At 32.5% G+C, this 5,389-nt stretch overlaps 1 pseudogene; it reads left to right on the top strand.

Annotated features, from left to right (window-relative positions):
- The window catches only part of LOC116084563, a 6,195-nt pseudogene extending 1,995 nt beyond the window's left edge, over positions 1-4,200 (top strand).
- The last annotated feature ends 1,189 nt before the right edge of the window (positions 4,201-5,389 follow it).

Genomic DNA, 5,389 nt, shown 5'->3' with positions numbered 1-5,389 from the left:
AAAAACAGAAAAAAGGAAAAACAAGCAAAAAAAAAAGATGTGAATAATTCTAATAATATATTTTCCAAGTAGTTTTCCCACAGACAAATAATTTCTAGATAATTTTTACTGTATTTTTTTCTGTTATACATTGCATCTTTTTTTCCAATCCTGGTACTCTCTAGAAGGTTTTAATATCAAACATCTTTGCAAACTTCGTGCCTCTGGCTCCCCTCTGCTTACATTACAAATGTGATCTGTCATCCTTCAGTGAAGGAAAATTTAGTTTATACTTTTATTTTAAATATTTATTTTCTCATATTTTGTAGCGATTAAAATATTTAGAATATTTGAAACCTTTAATTTTGAAAAGCAGTTATGGACAAAATCTGTTTAAGGAATTCAGAATTTCTCCTTCATAGTTATAAGAATTGCTAAACAAAGAGCAACATTATTCAACTAAATTATACATAATTTGACTTTTGATTTGATATTAAAAAAGTAAAACAAACAAACAAACACCAGAGTATATATTCTATTGGTAAGAAAATGCTTTACCTGAATGTACATGCTTGTTAAAAACAGTATTGCTAATAAAAGGAGCAAATGTGTCATACAATAAGTGGAAATGATACTCATACAATCTGTCTCTCCCTTATCTCTCTCTCTCTCTGTCTCTCTCTCTTCTCTTCTCTCTTTCCCTCACACTCACACAGTGAATGTCTGATTATCTTTAAAAAATTCAAACTTACATACTTTTCATCAATAATAGAAAAAAGTACAATGTTTTGTGTATGTTACTACTTAGTAATTCTCTTTTAGTACATGCATTCATTTCCCACCAAGTATTACTATATTTAAAAATCAGTTTTAATTGTTCGCAAAAGTCAGAAGGAACCTTTGATATCTGGTTGAAATGCAGGAATTCCTAAGCAGTAGCCAACTAGTGTTGACAGAAGATATTCAGAGGAATGGAGAGTATCTGTACTTTGGAATTTTAATCAGTTGTAAAGCATAGAAGTAGATGTGCTTCATATTAGAATATAATATGCAAAACGAATGCCTACAGAAACAGCCATGCATGCATGGGTTGTATATTAGTGAATTAGAGATTATTGCTACTGTCAGGGTCAACATTATTGTTTCACAAATAAGTGACATCAAATAAAGTAGAAAATAGAGTATCATTGGCTTTTGAGATATTTCCATTATCATTACAGATGAAGAGGATAATCATTTCACACCTGTGAAGCAGACACCAGAGAACATAGTCTTTTATAGTGAGAATGTGGACAGAGCCAACAGGAAAACCAAATTGATATTTGTTGTTGGTAAGAATGGCAGTGGATTCTGAAATAGTAACAAAATTACTGCTCTGCAAATAAGGACTAAGTCAGATTCACCCTCCTATTCCCCCACCCTCCCCCCAAAAAATAACGTGTTATAGGATTTCCATAGCCCTTTCCACTAACTGATAACCAGATTGTGTGTGGACCTACTTGTAGATTATATTGTAATTTAGGTAGCATGACACTGAAGATTGTAGATAATGAAGGATGTGATTGGACAAGTTCAAGTTTGCTCCCTGACAAAATAGAGTATGTTTGATTTTCCCAAAGTTGAGACCATTTTCTTTGTCATTTTACTAATGTGTAGAAAATTAAATCATAGCGTATAAGCCAAGAGAAATAGGATGTTTCCATTTTCCATTGAAGTTCTTGACTTTTATTTTTAAGAGTAGATGTGATTGAGATGTGTAATTTCCATAGACAAATATTTTCTGTTTTTGTTCATCATGAAATACTAGAAAATGATCTCATATCACAATTTTTACCTTATTGTGTCCATGACCATTGGATTAATTTTTATTATCAATATTGACCCCATCTAGGGTTGATGAATTTGGAGAAGTTGGGACTTTTCATTTAATATAATGGTGGGACACAGAGGAAATGATGTACATACTGCAGGAATGTCATGAATAAATCTCTGACATTATTACTCATGGAATGCGGGCCATAAACCTTTAACCTCCGAATAAGAGGGTAAACTTGTAGAATATGCTGAATAAAAGGAAATTCCACCTGAAAACATCAGAGAAGTCCTGATTACAGGTAACAGTAACATGCTTTATATATATGTATATGCATATATTTATATATCTTATATATATGATATATGCTATATATGTTAGAACTGAATATAGATTGCTGATAGTGTCAACTTATTTATCTTTCATTTGTCATTGCCAGGAGTAATCAGTGGGTAGCCATCCTTATATTCTCATAATAAAATGTGTCACTCCTTATCCTCCTCACTTTCTTTTAGAGATTATTGTCCTGAGTAAAGTACTTCTGCATGTGAGTAGAAACCAAGACCTTGTCTATGCATATTGATATCTAACTAATTGATTTTGGATTATTGCATATAAAATTTAAGTATGCATATAAGTAATAAACATGGTCTTGAATGACTCAAAATCAAGAAAGAATATTACTTGTCTTTTAAATTTGAAAATCTTATTGTGACAAGAATAAAATATAGAATAATTTTTAGATAATAATATTAAGGAATGTTATCTCATTTAGAATTGGAAATTTTATGTATTGATAAATAGTCCATCAAGGAAATGTGTCTTATCACTTGAAAAATTTAACTTTACATGTGATTTGTGGAATACTATCTGCCATAAATCATATAAATCTGTAGATAACTTTCAATCTGAATTTTATGTGGAACTGCACAATATCATTATTTCCTATAGAATCTTCTCTTATTGTATCTAATGTACAAAGTAGAGGTGCTTTCTAAGGAAAGGAACTATTTGTGTACATTCCATCCTCTATAATCTACATTGCTGAATTTAATTATGTTCTGTGTAATCTCATGGCTGAAATCTTTCCTCTTGGCTCATCTATGAGTTAATTTTTCTCTTTCATGTTTTCACAGATAATATCAAGATAAAAATTATGAATCATATGGTCTTAACCTTGGAATCAGTATCATCTATAATTCACTTTTTTTTTCAAAACAATTTCCCCTCCCCTGTGAATTTGGGATATTACATACCAAATTCTTGATGGAATGCCTTTTCTTTCCCTTCTCATGATCTATGAGCTGTTTCTGCTTTTTTGAATGATGAAATAAAGTGATTTAGGAAGCAATTATGTATGTGTAAAACAGATCTCTTTTGAAAAGCACATAAATATTCACTAAGCTAATTTTTAAATAATCACACTGATTTAACAAATGGTACATTAATTACTAAAACAATTATAATCATTGAAAACTTTACAACTGATGGATATTCATTAGCAAGAATGAAAATATCACATATAGCAGATTCTTTGGTTCTCCATGCATGTCTATATTATTGAAAACAAAGGATGAAATATCTTCAAAAGTCCATCTAAGCACATTATCTTTTCCTATATGACTTTAATCAACTAATGAATCAGAGTATTTTTTTAAAATAGTATACACATCTTTTCATGGTGTGCCTAATATACTGATGTTTTTGTTTGAAACATTTGAGATTTAGCATTTTATTTAACAGATGTACCAATTTCTTCTATCATATCTTCTGCCCCTGAGATTCTCTCTTCTATCTCTTGAATTCTGTTGGTGATGCTTGTGACTATTATTCTTTTACTCTTGCTTAGGAGTTCTATCTCCAGGACTCCCTCAGTTTGTATTATTTTAGTGCTTCTATTTTTGTTTTCAAGCCGTGAATCATTTTATTCATTTATTTCTCCTGTTTGATTGTATTTTCTTAAATTTCTTTATATTTATTCATTTTCCTACCTGTTTGATCATATTTTCCTTAATTTCTTTAAGTAAGGGATCTATTTATTTATATTTAAATACCTTTGTCATCTTTATAGGATTAGACTTAAGGTCATTATATTGCACTTAGGGTACCCACAGATAGCTGTAGTAGGGTAGCTGGTTTATGGTGGTGCTATATTGCTCTGGCTTTTGTTGATTGTGATTTTACACTGGCTTGTAGTTACCTGGTTATTTCTTTTGTTGTCAGGCCTGGTAGTTCTTGATGGCAATACATCTCTGGGGATGCAGTTAGAGTTGCTTGTACCAGGTGGCAGCTGGCTTCTAGGGGTACAGGCAGAGCTGGTAGTACCTGATGGCTTCAGACCTCTGGTTGTTCTGGGTGGCAGCAAGCCTCCAGGGATTCAGGCAGAGCTGTGGCTCAGGGAATACTAATAATGATACTCTGTGATGCTTGTAGACAGGAGCATAGCTTAGTTTTGCTCTGAATGGCTTCATTAAGCAGCTGATCAAACAGATGTGGAGACCCACAGCCAAATACAGGATGGAGCTCTGGGAGTCTTGTGAAAGACTTTGGGGGAAGGACTGAGAGACCCAGCGGGTATAGGGACTCCACAAGATAACCAATAGTTCCAACTAATCTGGACCCTTGGGTCTCTCAGGGACTGAACCACCAACCAAAGAGCATACACACACGGTCTTGACCTTGGCTCCCTGCACATATGTAGCAGAAGTGTAGCTTAGTTAGGGAAAATCTTTGTGCATTAAATTATGGAATAGTTTAAAATTTTTCCTTTTTAGTTGTTGTTTATTTTGAGACAAGCCCTCATAAAATTCCCAAACCCCCCTGAAGTTCTAGTTTCCCAAGTTAATAATACCCAGGGATATTCCTTTCTTTTCTTCCCCCACAAAATGAACAAGAAAACAAATAGCTACATTAAAAATGGATTATGGAGCTAAAAAGCATGTTCTCAGAAACTTAAACAAATTGCTGAGAATAACTGAAAAGTGTTCAAAAATCTTAACCACCAGGAAAATAAAATTAAAACTACTTAGAGATTTTTGAATTATCAAAGTCAAAATAACCAAGATTCATAACGAAATTGATGACCCATTCTGGTGGGCATGCATGGAAAGGGCTATTCTTGTTCGTTGTTGGTGAAACTGAAAATTGTTACCTCACTGTAAAAATCAACGGGTAGTTTTCAAAAAAGCACTATTTTGGTCTTAGTAGAAGATTTTCAAATAAGAATAATAACAATTTTTCTTAACTTCTGGGTTAAAACATAGAGAAAAAATCACTTCATGATTTGTTCTATGTAGCTAGTATTAATGTAAATTTTAAAGAAGAGTAAGCACACGCAGAGAAAGAGAGAGAGAAAAAACACTATACCTGATGAACATAAAGTTAAAAGTCTCAAATAAAATACTAGAAAATGAATGCATGCCCATTTTAAGTGGAATATCCACTATGATGGAGGTGGCTTTATTCCAGAGTTACAGGCAGAGGTACAGAGATTTAGAATCAACTCAATAGATGAAGAAATATCCTTTGACAAAATACAACATTCTTTCAAAATGAAACTCCCAGGAAGAGTGGGGATGGAAGGAATATAATTTAAAT

Source organism: Mastomys coucha, chromosome X, assembly GCF_008632895.1.
Source record: "Mastomys coucha isolate ucsf_1 chromosome X, UCSF_Mcou_1, whole genome shotgun sequence".
NCBI classification, from domain to species: Eukaryota; Metazoa; Chordata; class Mammalia; order Rodentia; family Muridae; genus Mastomys; species Mastomys coucha.
The sequence above is the reverse complement of the archived record's forward strand: the minus strand, read 5'-3'. Positions and strand labels throughout refer to the sequence as shown.